General features: G+C 46.3%; 1 protein-coding gene across 1 annotated transcript in view; it reads left to right on the top strand.

The window, feature by feature from the left end:
- Positions 1-12,787: 12,787 nt before the first annotated feature.
- The window catches only part of ZC3H7A (zinc finger CCCH-type containing 7A), a 183,835-nt gene continuing 179,160 nt past the window's right edge, over positions 12,788-17,462 (top strand). The window contains exon 1 of the mRNA XM_082262312.1: positions 12,788-12,852. The gene's annotated coding sequence lies outside the window, so the exon portion shown is untranslated. The remainder of the gene's footprint in view (positions 12,853-17,462) is intronic.

The raw sequence follows: 17,462 nt of genomic DNA, 5'->3' as shown, positions 1-17,462 counted from the left end.
TAAATTAGCGAATTCCCCCCCGCGGTGTCATGTGACTCGTTAGTGTTACAACATCTCAGGTGTGAATGGGGAGCAGGTGTGTTAAACTTGGTTTTATCGCTCTCACTCTCTCATACTGGTCACTGGAAGTTCAACATGGCACCTCATGGCAAAGAACTCTCTGAGGATCTGAAAAAAAAGAATTGTTGCTCTACATAAAGATGGCCTAGGCTATAAGAAGTAGGGATCGACAAATATTGTTTTTTTGTTACCGATATCGATTATTTGGCCATCGCATATCAGTATCGGCCGATATGGGCCGATATTTTGTACATTTAAAGTTTTGCAAAATAAACACAATTTTCGACACAAATCTGTTACTGAACATGTTAATGTTTATTTATTAACTTTTTTAACACCTTAACTGCATGAACACTGATAGGAAAACTGCACTTGCAGGGACATCAGCTTCACATCATCTAATTGTGAATTAGGGATCGACCGATTATCGGCAAAGCCGATTATCGGAGGGCCGATTATCGGAGGGCCGATATTCACTTTTGCCTGATATATCTGTATCGGCCCAGGAACTGGCCGATATTACCGATATTCCAAATATTGCTTATGTAAGGGTAAAATGATGTCACATAGCATAATTCCATATACAAATGTTATTGAATAGACATACACACATGAAATGCCACTCACATATGTACAAAAGATATAAGCAATTCCACATTAGCAGATCTGCTGGCAGATCGGTATCTCTCACCCACTTGTGAGATGTTTATTCAATAGCATTTGTAAATGGAATTATGCTATGTGACATCATTTTACCCTTACATGAGCATCACCACCTAATGGTTGGAGGAGGAGAAGACTAGTCTCGGACTCTGACATAGGATGTACAAAATATCAGCCCATATCGGCCGATACCCATACGTTGTGACCAGTGGCAGCTGGTGAAGTTTTAAGATGGTGGGGCGCCAGACCCCGTCCTTCCATTTTGACCCCTCCCACTTCTCAGAAGCCCAACCCCTTACAGACTCCACCCATTTTGTCCTCTTTATTTCGCTTTTGTGAACAAATTCCCCCAATATATCACATATTAAGGGTTCTCTCTGTACTAGTATATCCCATAATAGGGCCCCTGCTCGAGACACCCTATTATGGTATACACTGACTGAGAGTGACCCCCCAAATATGGGATATATACTGAGAGACCCCTGTTCTGGGATATACTGAGAGAACCCATGTAATAAAATAGAGGATCTCCCAGTATATCCATAATAGGGGGTTTCCCACTATCAGTACATCCCATATTACGGTGTCTCTCAGTATATATCCTAATAATAGGGGGTTAGGGGCCTGGTCATAAATTAAGATTTTGATGCTGTCACTGTACACATACTACAGTAATACACATTTTACAGTTAGAAACAAAGCATGTCTGCCTTCTCATAATGCATTACCTGGTAATGATAACATCAAATACAAAGGAAGATGAAGATTGTCTATCTTTATAAGGAGGGGGGCAGTTATAGTTATTATTATAGGGGAGGGGGGGCCGATCTGCTGAAATCTGTAGAAATCAGAGTATGGGGTATGTCCAGATCCTGCTTATAATCCTGAGACCTGCTGCCAGCACTACTCCAGGGATAACAGGACATGAGTCTCACTGGGGAGGGGGCTCACACGCTGTGCCAACACTACTTCCATCCCGGCCCCGCTCTGACATCTGCTCTTTACCTGCACAGCCGGATCGTCCCCCAGGGTCCTGTCAGTGTCACGCGGGCTGACACCACTAGTGGCAGACGGGATCTGCTAGCGGACACGGTGGCCACGGGGTTCGCTGTTATAATCCTGTCAATACCGACAGATACAGCCGGCTAACAGTGAAAGGCGGAGCCAATGGCATGCCAATGGCATGGCTTCTCCTTTCGGCCAATCGGGAAATGGGTCTCAAAACCCGCTTCCTGATTGGCCAGGAGGAGGATCCGTGTGACAATAGCAAATTTTCATTCGCTATTGTCTCACAACTGGGTGTGCGCCCTGAGCCCACCCTTTTTTTTTTTTTTTTAGCCTATTATAGCCTGGCTCTAATCACATGGCTAAAAAAAAAAAAGCCCCATTGAAGTCCATGCGTTCGGCACCCCGCATGTATATTAGGGGGCCGGACGCATGGATGGGGGGGCCCCTGTGCCCTCAATACACCAGCAGCCACTGGTTGTGACCAATATATCGGTATCGGTATTGGCCCTGAAAAACATATCGGTCTATACCTACTTTAACCACTTTACCACCGGAGGATTTTGCTGTCTTACGTCTGGGCCACTTTTTGCGATTCGGCGCTGTGCGACTTTAACTTATAATTGCGCGGTCGTGCGACGCCATACCCAAACAAAATTTATGTCCTTTTTTCCCACAAACAGAGCTTTCTTTTGGTGGTATTTGATCACCTGTGCGATTTTTACTTTTTGCGCTATAAACAAAAAAGGAGCGTAAATTTTGAAAAAACAACAATATTTTTCACATTTTTTTATATGAAATTCCCCCCAAAAATGTAAAAATCTAAATTTTTTTAAATTTTTGGCCAATTTGTTTTCTGCTACCTATGTTTGGTAAAAAAATTCACAATAAGCGTATTTTGATTGGTTTGCGCAAAAATTATTGCGTTTACTAACAAAGGGAAAGATTTTTGTAATTTTTCGTGTTTTTTTTAACGCGTAATGGCGGCGATCTGCGATTTTTTTTTTGCGGGACTGCGACATTGCGGCAGACAGATCGGACCCTTGACTGACATTTTTGACACTTTTGGGGGTACCAGTGACATTACTGCAGTAATCAGTGCTATATATATGCACTGTTACTGTAAAAATGACACTGGCAGGGAAGGGGTTAATTTTATCGGAGAGGGAGGGGTTAATGTATGCCTGGTGCTTACTGACGTGTGTGGGGGGAGGTGACTGAGTGACACAAGGACAGATCCAGGGTTCAGCTATGCTGAACCCTGCAATCTGACCCTGCCTGTCACTTAGGAGATCTGCCCGCTTGTGTTTACACAAGCGGGCGGATCTCCACACTAGATCCCCAACGATCGGGGAAGAGCGGCGGCGATCCGCTGCTCCTCCCCTGGCCCGACTCCCGCTGTAGTACTACGTCGTCAGACAATAACGAGCCACTCTGCCGCAGTAATATTACTGCAGGCAGACGTAAAGTGGTTAAGCCCAACTCCCAGAAACAATAAGGTTTGCTTTTAGGACTTTTACACATGGGGCGTATGGCCATATATGCCTTTATTTGTGGCATGCAGAAGCCACATCATCTGTGTAATTCTCCCCATAGACATATACTACAGAATAGGCTGTTCCGAGCTATAAGTGCATAAATACTGGTACTTACGTTTACACATCTATGCGTTTGGACATATTTACACAAACACAAAGTTTGTAAAGCCACATATCCCAACCATGGCACTACCTGCCTGGAGTTTGCATGTTCCCCCTATGTCTGTGTGGGTTTCCTCCTTGCACACAAGTTTCCTTCCACACTCCAAAGATATGCTGGTAGGTTAATTGGCTCCTGTCTAAACTGGCCCTAGTATGTGCATGTAGGAATGTGAGTTAAGGACCTTAGATTGTAAGCTCCTTGAGGGTAGGGACTGATGTGAAAAAAAAAAAAAATATATATATATATATATATATATATATATATATAAAGCTGCATAAATTGATGGTGCTATATAAGTACCTGTTTTAATGAATAAACATGCAGTGTATTCTGTAATACAGTCTATTAGCAGGATTACACAGTCTAAGTGGTTTACAGAGGCGTAAAGTTACTAAAAGCCGTTTAGTTACTCTTTATAGCAAACCTGTGTTTTTTTCGTGAAGAGCTAAGTAACAGGTTCGCTTGTATTCTAACCCTCCTTAATTCCACTTACATCTGCTCCCTAGACATTTTGTTCAGCCATCGGGAATGAAGAAAAGACCTTGTTTATTGCATATGGTGCAATTATACAATAATGCTTGTATTTAGAAAAATAACCCTAGGTTTTAGGAATCGGTTTGATAGGACCCAGTCACACTGGTTGTGGTGTGCCACTGGTCACATTGTTACAATACACAGTAACATTGTGACCAGCCAACCACAGACCATTGAGCACTTGCACAGCACATTTTACAACATCAAACCTGACAAAGTCACAGTTTGTGGTGAGACATATAGAAGAAATGTGTGGGTTCATTTTTTGGGGTTGAGAGCCTCTAGTCTAGTATGAAGAAGAAAAAGTATCAGTATTTTGAGACAGAAAATGAAAAGTAGTGGAAGTATCTCCTGGAACACTTGATCTACAACTACTGTATGTGTAGAAATAAACATGTAAAAATGAGGCACATAAGTATTTTTTTCCCCGTGGACATTTATTAAGAGTCATTTATTGAGGGTCCATTGAAAAAAAAAAAAGCACAGCTGCATGCATTCATATGCTCAAAAATGCATTAATATAAATGGGCCCTCGAATATTTTTTTCACATCCATCTCACACATACTTGCACATTATAGTACATAGAATATGTACGTATGAACTAGATTTAGCTCTGTATTTGCAAAAGAAAACATTTAGGTAGCCTCTGAATATTCCTCAATATGTAAATATGTCAATATGCAAAGTCATATATTATTTCTACATTGTATTTCAGTGCCATTCCCTAATAATCTGAATGGTCTTGATGTTTGTAAACTTGCTTTGTGAAGATTCACTTACATTTACTTCTTTGAATTCTGTAACACATATTCACTATGCCCTGTGAATAGACACTGCTGTGGCACACATTTCCCAGAGCCTGCCATCTGAATTACAGAGGTGCTGTGAGTCGAAGTCAGCACAGAAATCCCTGTGTGCAGGCATTGGATAGGTCAGGCAGGCACAACCCGTGGCCCACGGAGCCGTCTGATGGGGCCAACAACCTCACACCTTTGTCAAACCCACACAGCCTCCTTCGGGTGCACGCCACTCTAGTGAATGATTGCCGGCCCTCCAAAATCCCAGTGGCGATCATACACAAGCTGCTATTGCTGCCAGCTCCTTGCTCTTCTCTTTGTCTCCTAACACACAGACCAGGGCCTTTAACCGAGCAGATTACATTGAGTGGCCTTATATCTGTCCCTTTTTGCTGCTGTGTCCTCCTTTATATTAAAGATTCCTCCTCCGAAGCCCCCCCCCAACCCCCACCTCTGTAATCTTCTAGAGCGGCAGGGACTGATACAGCTAAAAGGCTGTCACTTGCTCGCTTCAAACAAACCCAACTAGGTTTGCCCTTTCCGTCTAGCTGGGCCATTCATAGCAGTCAAACTATAGCATCAGTGAGTGAAATATGATTTATGAATGGAGGATGGGTGGATGATTGCTAGCTCTGCTCTTCTATTCATAGATCATGTTTTATTTGTATAAACTGTAGTATAGCTTCTACAGATGGAGGCGCTACAGGGAAAGGGTGGGCATAGCCAGACTCCTTTGATGAGAGCCTATGACAGCCCCTTTGCTGTATTAACCCCTGCTGTATTAACCCCTGGAAAATGACAGCTGCAGGGATGGGGGGCATTGGAGGAAGATTTCATATAAAGGAGGACACAGCAGCACAAGGGACAGATCTGAGTAATGTCCCTTGTGCTGGTTTTTAAACTTAAGTAGTGGATGTGTGTGGATTTTTTTTTTCTTTTACCATCCAAATTACAATATGATTGTACAATTTCTGTACAATGTGAAACTAGTGTGCCTCGCGCTTATGGTAAATAAATTAAATTAATTAAACTAAAACAGATGAATGAGCTGCCGGCTGCAATAAAAAGTGCAAGTGCTTTTTGATTGTGTTTGTTAACACTTTAGAGCAGCGCTGCAAACACAGACAAACACAGCAAACACAGACAAACACAATTTCTGTACAATGTATTTTATTACCAAAACTATGTACTGAGAAATCAAAGATAAAAAAATCCGGTACCATGATGTCTCAAAGATAAAACATATGCGATTTTATTTGATCCATCAATTAAAAGGAATCAATACCTGTAATTATTGACGCCTTTCAGCCTTTTACATATGTATCCAGGGCTGCCTTTAACACAGGGCAAAAGGGACAGCTGCCCTGGGCCCATTCATTGTTGTGGGGCCCAAAGTAGCTGCCCCTTGAGTCGGCACTGCCTGCAAATAGTTGATAAGTGGATTTGGGAGGGCCCAAGAAAATATTTGCCCAGGGTCCAATCAATATTAAAGACGGCCCTGTATGTATCTTACAATAATCAGAGGCATTGATTCCTCTTAATGGATGGATCTAATAAAATTGTATAGGTTTTATCTTTGAGACATCATAGTGCCGGATTTTTTTCCTCTTTGATTGGACGAGTTGAATGTCTAAGCACATGAGTCTCCATCTCATCCTGTTTATTATTAAAGTGATTGTAAAATCTTGTTTTTTTTGTTTTTTAAAAAATAACAAACATGTTATACTTACCTGCTCTGTTGCAGTGGACTTGCACAGAGCAGCCCAGATCCTCCTCTTCTCGGGTCCCTCTTTGCAGCTCCTGGCCCCTCCCTCCTATTGAGTGCCCCCACAGCAAGCAGCTTGCTATGGGGGCACCTGAGCCAAGCTGCAGCTCCATCTGTCCATTCAGATAAGAAGCTGCCATTCGGACCGGCCCCCTCTGCTGATTGGCTGACTGACTTTGATTGACAGCTGTGGGAGCCGATGGCGCCGTTGCTGTGTCTCAGCCAATCAGGAGGGAGAGTCCTGGACGGCTGAGGTACTCGTGGACATCGCTGAACAGAGATTGGGTTCAGGTGAGTATTAGGGGGTGCTGAGGAGGCTGCTACACCCAGGTTTTTTATCCTAATGCATAGAATGCATAAAAATAACAAAAACTTTCTGACTTTATAACTCCTTTAAGGGTTATTTTTGGGTAGCAGCACGATTTCTGGATATGTGCTTTCTGTAAAAGCCTACTGAAAAAAATCTGCTATGTTTGTAATAGATTAGTAAAACCCTTGCACTATTGTTGTTTGTACAGAGAAAGGACTTCTTTTTCTGATTCATGAGATTACTTATTTTGACACGTACATACTTGTATGATTGTTCCTGTTTCTACAGGAAAAGGGGATGATTTTTACAGAACTGCAGTCAGAATAAAATCCCCAGTGAATATTAATCATTTCAGGTTCTGTGTGTTCAGTATTTCATTTCTTGTTTCAAACTTACTAAAAGTTACAGCTTGCAAATAAACTTTTGTAAAAGCCGAGTAAGCTTCTTATACAATGCTCCCTACAGGCATCAGATGGCAGTCATACAAATAGGAATGACCCAACTACTCAAAATTTTTTTATAAGAAACATATTTCTGCTTATGCAGAAGTAGTGCACCATGATTGGTGTCAGTGAAGTAGTGCACCATGGTTGGTGTCAGTGGATGAATAGTACCTCATGATTGGTGTTAGTGAAGAAGAAGTGCCCATGATTGGTGTCAGTGGAGAAGTAGTGCCTCATGGCTGGTGTCAGTGGAGAAGTAGTGCCCATGATTGGTGTCAGTGGAGAAGTAGTGCCTCATGGTTGGTGTCAGTGGAGAAGTAGTGCCACATGGTTGGTGTCAGTGGAGAAGTAGTGCCCATGATTGGTGTCAGTGGAGAAGTAGTGCCTCATGGTTGGTGTCAGTGGAGAAGTAGTGCCACATGGTTGGTGTCAGTGGAGAAGTAGTGCCCATGATTGGTGTCAGTGGAGAAGTAGTGCCCATGATTGGTGTCAGTAGAGAAGTAGTGCCCCATGGTTGGTGTCAGTGGAGAAGTAGTGCCCCATGGTTGGTGTCAGTGGAGAAGTAGTGCACCATGATTGGTGTCAGTGGAGAAGTAGTGCCCCATGGTTGGTGTCAGTGGAGAAGTAGTGCCCATGATTGGTGTCAGTGGAGAAGTAGTGCCCCATGATTGGTGTCAGTGGAGAAGTAGTGCCACATGGTTGGTGTCAGTGGAGAAGTAGTGCCCATGATTGGTGTCAGTGGAGAAGTAGTGCCCCATGGTTGGTGTCAGTGGAGAAGTAGTGCACCATGATTGGTGTCAGTGGAGAAGTAGTGCCCATGATTGGTGTCAGTGGAGAAGTAGTGACTCATGATTGGTGTCAGTGGAGAAGTAGTGACCCATGATTGGTGTCAGTGGAGAAGTAGTGCCCCATGGTTGGTGTCAGTGGAGAAGTAGTGCCCATGATTGGTGTCAGTGGAGAAGTAGTGACCCATGATTGGTGTCAGTGGAGAAGTAGTGCCCCATGGTTGGTGTCAGTGGAGAAGTAGTGCACCATGATTGGTGTCAGTGGAGAAGTAGTGCCCCATGATTGGTGTCAGTGGAGAAGTAGTGCCACATGGTTGGTGTCAGTGGAGAAGTAGTGCCCATGATTGGTGTCAGTGGAGAAGTAGTGCCCATGATTGGTGTCAGTGGAGAAGTAGTGACTCATGATTGGTGTCAGTGGAGAAGTAGTGCCCCATGGTTGGTGTCAGTGGAGAAGTAGTGCCTCATGGTTGGTGTCAGTGGAGAAGTAGTGCCACATGGTTGGTGTCAGTGGAGAAGTAGTGCCTCATGGCTGGTGTCAGTGGAGAAGTAGTGCCACATGGTTGGTGTCAGTGGAGAAGTAGTGACTCATGATTGGTGTCAGTGGAGAAGTAGTGCCCATGATTGGTGTCAGTGGAGAAGTAGTGCCCATGATTGGTGTCAGAGGGAGGAGTAGTGCCACATGATTGGTGTCACTGGAGAAGTAGTGCCCCATGATTGGTGTCAGTGGAGAAGTAGTGCCCATGTTTGGTGTCAGAGGGAGGAGTAGTGCCACATGATTGGTGTCAGTGGAGAAGTAGTGCCCCATGGTTGGTGTCAGTGGAGAAGTAGTGCACCATGATTGGTGTCAGTGGAGAAGTAGTGCCCCATGATTGGTGTCAGTGGAGAAGTAGTGCCCCATGGTTGGTGTCAGTGGAGAAGTAGTGCACCATGATTGGTGTCAGTGGAGAAGTAGTGCCCATGATTGGTGTCAGTGGAGAAGTAGTGCCCATGATTGGTGTCAGTGGAGAAGTAGTGACTCATGATTGGTGTCAGTGGAGAAGTAGTGCACCATGATTGGTGTCAGTGGAGAAGTAGTGCCCATGATTGGTGTCAGTGGAGAAGTAGTGCACCATGATTGGTGTCAGTGGAGAAGTAGTGCCCATGATTGGTGTCAGAGGGAGGAGTAGTGCCACATGGTTGGTGTCAGTGGAGAAGTAGTGCCCATGATTGGTGTCAGAGGGAGGAGTAGTGCCACATGGTTGGTGTCAGTGGAGAAGTAGTGCCCATGATTGGTGTCAGTGGAGAAGTAGTGCATCATGATTGGTGTCAGTGAAGAAGTAGTGCCCATGATTGGTGTCAGTGGAGAAGTAGTGCCACATGGTTGGTGTCAGTGAAGAAGTAGTGCCACATGGTTGGTGTCAGTGGAGAAGTAGTGCCCATGATTGGTGTCAGTGGAGAAGTAGTGCCACATGGTTGGTGTCAGTGGGGAAGTAGTGCCACATGGTTGGTGTCAGTGGAGAAGTAGTGCCCCATGATATGTCAGTGGAGAAGTAGTGCCACATGATTGGTGTCAGTGGAGAAGTAGTGCCCCATGATATGTGTCAGTGAAGAAGTAGTGCCACATGGTTGGTGTCAGTGGAGAAGTAGTGCCCCATGATATGTCAGTGGAGACGTAGTGCCACATGATTGGTGTCAGTGGAGAAGTAGTGCCCCATGATATGTGTCAGTGGAGAAGTAGTGCCACATGGTTGGTGTCAGTGGAGAAGTAGTGCCCATGATTGGTGTCAGTGGAGAAGTAGTGCATCATGATTGGTGTCAGTGAAGAAGTAGTGCCCATGATTGGTGTCAGTGGAGAAGTAGTGCCACATGGTTGGTGTCAGTGAAGAAGTAGTGCCACATGGTTGGTGTCAGTGGAGAAGTAGTGCCCATGATTGGTGTCAGTGGAGAAGTAGTGCCACATGGTTGGTGTCAGTGGGGAAGTAGTGCCACATGGTTGGTGTCAGTGGAGAAGTAGTGCCCCATGATATGTCAGTGGAGAAGTAGTGCCCCATGATATGTGCCAGTGAAGAAGTAGTGCCACATGGTTGGTGTCAGTGGAGAAGTAGTGCCCCATGATATGTCAGTGGAGACGTAGTGCCACATGATTGGTGTCAGTGGAGAAGTAGTGCCCCATGATATGTGTCAGTGGAGAAGTAGTGCCACATGGTTGGTGTCAGTGGAGAAGTAGTGACTCATGATTGGTGTCAGTGGAGAAGTAGTGCCACATGGTTGGTGTCAGTGAAGAAGTAGTGCCACATGGTTGGTGTCAGTGGAGAAGTAGTGCCCATGATTGGTGTCAGAGGGAGGAGTAGTGACTCTTGATTGGTGTCAGTGGAGAAGTAGTGCCACATGGTTGGTGTCAGTGGAGAAGTAGTGCCCATGATTGGTGTCAGAGGGAGGAGTAGTGACTCATGGTTGGTGTCAGTGGAGAAGTAGTGCCCATGATTGGTGTCAGAGGGAGGAGTAGTGACTCATGGTTGGTGTCAGTGGAGAAGTAGTGCCCATGATTGGTGTCAGTGGAGAAGTAGTGCATCATGATTGGTGTCAGTGAAGAAGTAGTGCCCATGATTGGTGTCAGTGGAGAAGTAGTGCCACATGGTTGGTGTCAGTGAAGAAGTAGTGCCACATGGTTGGTGTCAGTGGAGAAGTAGTGCCCATGATTGGTGTCAGTGGAGAAGTAGTGCCACATGGTTGGTGTCAGTGGGGAAGTAGTGCCACATGGTTGGTGTCAGTGGAGAAGTAGTGCCCCATGATATGTCAGTGGAGAAGTAGTGCCCCATGATATGTGCCAGTGAAGAAGTAGTGCCACATGGTTGGTGTCAGTGGAGAAGTAGTGCCCCATGATATGTCAGTGGAGACGTAGTGCCACATGATTGGTGTCAGTGGAGAAGTAGTGCCCCATGATATGTGTCAGTGGAGAAGTAGTGCCACATGGTTGGTGTCAGTGGAGAAGTAGTGACTCATGATTGGTGTCAGTGGAGAAGTAGTGCCACATGGTTGGTGTCAGTGAAGAAGTAGTGCCACATGGTTGGTGTCAGTGGAGAAGTAGTGCCCATGATTGGTGTCAGAGGGAGGAGTAGTGACTCTTGATTGGTGTCAGTGGAGAAGTAGTGCCACATGGTTGGTGTCAGTGGAGAAGTAGTGCCCATGATTGGTGTCAGAGGGAGGAGTAGTGACTCATGGTTGGTGTCAGTGGAGAAGTAGTGCCCATGATTGGTGTCAGAGGGAGGAGTAGTGACTCATGGTTGGTGTCAGTGGAGAACTAGTGCCACATGATTGGTGTCAGTGAAGAAGTAGTGCCACATGATTGGTGTCAGTGGAGAAGTAGTGCCCATGATTGGTGTCAGTGGAGAAGTAGTGCCCCATGGTTGGTGTCAGTGGAAAAGTAGTGCCACATGGTTGGTGTCAGTGGAGAAGTAGTGCCACATGATTGGTGTCAGTGGAGAAGTAGTGCCCATGTTTGGTGTCAGTGGAGAAGTAGTGCCCCATGATTGGTGTCAGTGGAGAAGTAGTGCCCCATGATTGGTGTCAGTGGAGAAGTAGTGCCCATGATTGGTGTCAGAGGGAGGAGTAGTGACTCATGATTGGTGTCAGTGGAGAAGTAGTGCCCATGATTGGTGTCAGTGGAGAAGTAGTGCCCATGATTGGTGTCAGAGGGAGGAGTAGTGACTCATGATTGGTGTCAGTGGAGAAGTAGTGCCCATGATTGGTGTCAGTGGAGAAGTAGTGCCCCATGATTGGTGTCAGTGGAGAAGTAGTGCCCCATGATTGGTGTCAGTGGAGAAGTAGTGACTCATGGTTGGTGTCAGTGGAGAAGTAGTGCCCATGATTGGTGTCAGAGGGAGGAGTAGTGACTCATGGTTGGTGTCAGTGGAGAAGTAGTGCCCATGATTGGTGTCAGAGGGAGGAGTAGTGACTCATGGTTGGTGTCAGTGGAGAACTAGTGCCACATGATTGGTGTCAGTGAAGAAGTAGTGCCACATGATTGGTGTCAGTGGAGAAGTAGTGCCCATGATTGGTGTCAGTGGAGAAGTAGTGCCCCATGGTTGGTGTCAGTGGAAAAGTAGTGCCACATGGTTGGTGTCAGTGGAGAAGTAGTGCCACATGATTGGTGTCAGTGGAGAAGTAGTGCCCATGTTTGGTGTCAGTGGAGAAGTAGTGCCCCATGATTGGTGTCAGTGGAGAAGTAGTGCCCCATGATTGGTGTCAGTGGAGAAGTAGTGCCCATGATTGGTGTCAGAGGGAGGAGTAGTGACTCATGATTGGTGTCAGTGGAGAAGTAGTGCCCATGATTGGTGTCAGTGGAGAAGTAGTGCCCATGATTGGTGTCAGAGGGAGGAGTAGTGACTCATGATTGGTGTCAGTGGAGAAGTAGTGCCCATGATTGGTGTCAGTGGAGAAGTAGTGCCCCATGATTGGTGTCAGTGGAGAAGTAGTGCCCCATGATTGGTGTCAGTGGAGAAGTAGTGACTCATGGTTGGTGTCAGTGGAGAAGTAGTGCCCATGATTGGTGTCAGAGGGAGGAGTAGTTGCTCATGGTTGATGTTATGGGAAGAATAGTACAGGGGAAATGCCTGCTAGTGAAGATAAGCTGAGAGCGGCATTTGTCCCGCGATGATTACACTTCCTGGCTGCTCTACAACACATGCCAGGCTGGCAGTCGCGCTGTGCCAGACTTCTTTTCGGTCCTCCCAACAGTAGGCGGCGCTGTGACAGGTTTCAGCCCCGACATCTAGAGGGAAGACAGAAGAAAGAGAGCTTTAGGTGCAGGTGAGCATTGCTCGGTCCGTGTCCGGACGTGTGGGGGGAGGAGGGGGTGCCGGGTCTGTCACATTTATTATATAATATTGGGAGGTCGCCGCTGTGGGGGTGCCGGGTCCTGGGTATGGCGCTGTGTAGTTGCCCGGTGTCCTCTCACATATGGGGGGCGAGGAGGATTTTACCGGAACATTCTCCCCCCGCTTCTGTGTGTGGAAATGTGCAGACTTTGTCCAGTGTAAACTTCCCGAGTCCCCCCTCATGGTGGGAGGTGTGATATCCGGTATGGGCTCGGGGAGAAGACTTCTACCATTCTCTGTGATGGGAGGGAACCATGTGCTCTGATAATGGGGGGGCACATGACTTCACCCCCCCACTCTCTTCAATAGTCTGATCCTCCTGCTTAACCACTTAAGCCCCGGAAGATTTTACCCCCATTCCGACCAGGGGGTATTTTGCGATTCGGCACTGCGTGACTTTAACGGACAATTGCGCGGTCGTGCGACGCTGTACCTAAACAAATTTGGCGTCCTTTTTTTCCCACAAACAGAGCTTTCTTTTGGTGGTATTTGATCACCTGTGCGATTATTTGATCACGCGCTATAAACAAAAAAAGAGCGTCAATTTTGCAAAAATAGCAATATTTTTCACATTTTTTTATATGCAATTCCCCCCAAAAAAATGTAAAAATCAAAATTTTTTAACATTTTCGGGCAATTTGTTTTATGCTACCTATGTTTGGTAAAAAAATCGCAAAAAGTGTATTTTGATTGGTTTGCGCAAAAGTTATCGCGTTTACTAACAAAGGGAAAGATTTTTGTCATTTTTGTTGTTTTTTTTTTTAACGCGTAATGGCGGCGATCTGCGATTTTTTTTTTTTTTTTTTGCGGTACTGCGACATTGGGGCGGACAGATCGGACCCTTGACTGACATTTTTGTGGGGTACCAGTGACATTTCTACAGTAATCAGTGCTATATATATGCACTGTTACTGTAAAAATACACTGGTAGTGAAGGGGTTAACTTTATTTGGGAGGGAGGGGCTGTGTGTATCCCTAGGGGCGTGATTCTAACTGTGATTGGCTGTGGCTTGAGCTGTAAGGACACTGATGAACGGATCTACATAGTAGATCCATGTGATCAGTGTTTTTACACCGAGGAGAATGACAGGTGGCTTGTTTACACAATCCGCCTGACTTTCTCCCTCTCCCCCGCCGATCGCCGAGTGACCGGCGGACATCGGGTCCGTCGGTCACACGCGCGGGGGGGTCCGTGACCACGCGGGAGCGCGCCTCCGGGGGCACGCGCTCGCTCCCTAGACCCTCACAAGCTAGTGACGTAGCCCTACGTCACTTTGCCTGTGAGGGGCTGACTGCCGACGTAGATCGGCGTTAGGCAGTCGGCAAGTGGTTAACAGCTATCAGGCCCAGTGTTGGGGTTCATGTACAGGGACATATTGGGGTACACCACAAGAACACAGCGTATATCTGAGCGTGGGGATCCCAGGTGTCAGCAGCTGACTGTACAAATCAATGACTGCACCTCCATGTACTTACACACTAAGGCTCCATTCACACTTAAAGTGGAGTTCCACCCTATTTTTATACTTACCTCCATCTTCTCGCTCCGGGTCACCTGAAAAAGAAATGGATAATCGCATATTTTTTTTTTTTTTTTTACTTACCTCGTAGCGAAGAAAATATACTTACCTTACTTCCTTCTTCCTCCTTCCTCGGCCGCGGCCCGTCGTCACTTCCTGGCTCTGCAATGATTCCTGGGAGCTGGACGTCATAGCTCCCAGGAATCATTGCGCCTGCACCGGCCCCGACGTCAGTTCCGGGTCGCGCGCGTCATCCCCTTCTAAACAGCTTCTGGGCATGCCCAGAAGCTGTGGAGGGGTGACGCGCGCGACCCGGAAGTGACGTCGGGGCCGGCGCAGAGCATCGTGGGACCACAGAAGGCGGAAGAAGACGCCGAAGAGGACGCGCTGGCTTCAAGCTGCCCACATCTGAGATGGCAGCGCTGGACAAGACGTTTGCAAGGTAAGTATTTCGTCTTGCAGGTAAGTGCAACCCGGGACAGATCAGAGGCTAGCCATTGTGGAATGCACTAGCCCTGACTGTCCCGGGGGTATTAAAAAAAAAAAAAAACAAATCCAGGGTGGAACTCCGCTTTAATGTTTCCTCAACACACTTTATAGGTACTCCAGAAGTCCCATGACTCCCAAAGGCTAAGACACTATGGGTATTGTAGTTCTGCAAAAGCTGGAGGGCCACAAGTTGAGCACCCAAGTTGAGCATTTTCCCCATAAGGCAGGCATATGCACATTGTGGCCCTCCAGCTGTTGCAAAACTACAAGTCCCATCATGCCTCTGCCTCTGAGTTTTATGCTTGTGGCTCTCAGAGTCTTGCTATGCCTCATGGGACTTGTAGTTCTGCAAAAGCTGGAGGGCCCCAGTTTGCATATTCCTGGTCTAAAGCTGGATACACACTATCCTACTTTTGTGGTTAGATTTCCTTCAGATTTACCTTTTCTATGTAGTGCAAGGGCCTGCCAGATTGCATACAAATAGAAAGTGTTTAGGTTTGACCTCATATTATATGGTTATATGGTTTTGGTAAGTCTAAAGGAAAAAGTCTTCAGAAAATCTTATAGTGTGTATGGCCCTTTAGGCTCTGTACACATAGGCGTTTTGGAATTGCCGCGATTCCAAACGATTGCAAATCGCGGGATGCCCGAGCGATTCCAGTGACTTGCAATGGCACCCCAAACGCGGCACGATTTTTCCGTGATTGTCACCTGATGAATTGCGGTAAAATCGTGCAATCAGAATCGCGGGACGCCTGATGCCCAAAAGAAGTAAGTGGGGGGGGGGGGGAACTCAGAGAAGGTAGTTGTAAAGGAGGACCAACAACGGTGTAAAAATGCATAAAATGCTAATCCTTGAAAAAAATTGGTAGCATAAATTTGAAGAAAATCTCATTATCCAGACACCCAAAGTTGAAAACACACATAAAACAGCGTTTTCACAGAAGGCACCCCAGGGCCCCACTTCACTACCTCAAACTTCTGAACCTAATCTTTTCTCTCCTGTTTTCATCTTTTTGATAATTTTTGGATGCCATATTTGAGGACTAGACTATTTAGATACCAGGAGTGCTCCTGAATTCAATATACTCGATTTTTTATCCTCATTTATCCATTCAATCGAGCTGAATTCTAGGGAGGACACCGGTGGTATGCTAGTTGGAGTGAATGGGGCCCTGGGGTTGGTGCTTTCTGTGATAACGCTGTTTGTGTGTTTTTTAACTTTGGGTGTCTGGTTAGGGCTCTTTCACACGGGTGGTCCGATCAGATCCGCCTGTCAGTTTTTTAGGCGGATCTGATCGGATGCCCCATTCAGCCCTATGGAGCAGTGGTGACATGTCCGCTGACACCCGCTGCCATCCGCATCCGATCCTGTCCGTGAAATCCGGACGGACGGAAACCCTATCTTCCATCCGTCCTGGGGATCGGATCGGTTGAGAGCGGACAGGCGGTCCGCTCTCATCCAATTCCCCATAGATAGCAGCGGAAGCTGTGACACCTCCCTCTCCGCACTGCAAGTGGAGACGGAGCTGTCATCCGCCGGCTCAGCGGAGATCGCGGATCGATCCCCGCTGAGCAGCACGGATTCGCCTACGGAGGCGGACCGTGTGAAAGAGCCCTTAATGAAATTTCCTTTAAATTTGTGCGACCAATTTTTTCAATAAAGATTAGCATTTTATGCATTTTTACACCGTTGTTGGTCCTCCTTTACAACTACCTTCTCGGAGTACCCCCCCCCCCCCTTTTTTATCGGGGTCTTTCCAGGGCTTCTTTTCCCACAAGACGTTACTCAAGTTGTGGAGGTACCCAGTCCTATATGGATGAAGTGGTGATTGGAATACCCCCACTCCTAAATTAATGAGAGGGTTTAGGCTCATGTATTTTTATAAGCAAGCCTCTCCTCCACTCCCCTTGTCCAGTCACTATACCCCTTGTGAATATAAGGCTTTTTGTGAATGGACAAGGGGGGTGTACAACAGAATCTAGAATTTTAAGTCACAGCGCCAGAGGAAGAACACTGTGGTGTTGGTTTACTAAAACTGGAGAGTGCAAAATCTGGTGCAGCTCTGCATAGAATCCAATCCGCTTCCAGGTTTTTTTTTCTTTGTCAAAGCTTAATTGAAGAAGCTGTTTGGCTGCCATTGCACAGCTGCACCAGATTTTGCAGTTTCCAGCTTTTAGTAAATCAGCTCCTGTTCTATACAGTGACTGAAGCCCCGTACACACGCGTCGAAAATCGGCAGGGAATTTTCGTCCGACGACCGATCTGCCGATTTTCGGCTTGTTAGTATGATGCTTCCGACAACCGACTCCGACTTTCCGGCCGAAAAAAATCTGGTGTGCAGGCTATAAAATTTTTGTCCGCCGTCAAAACACGGACGATTTTCGTGCAGTCAGTACAGATTTCGACAGTGAAAAATCTAATGAGCAAGACTGGGCATGCTCAGTGAAGAAAACACAAAGAAAGCAAACCAACACATGACATCACTTCTGAAGTAGAATTCTGTCGGGCGAGAAAATTCGTGTGCAGTCT

Source organism: Pelophylax lessonae (assembly GCF_965119305.1).
Source record: "Pelophylax lessonae genome assembly, chromosome: 6".
NCBI classification, from domain to species: domain Eukaryota; kingdom Metazoa; phylum Chordata; class Amphibia; order Anura; family Ranidae; genus Pelophylax; species Pelophylax lessonae.
This window is presented reverse-complemented; position numbering and strand designations above follow the sequence as displayed.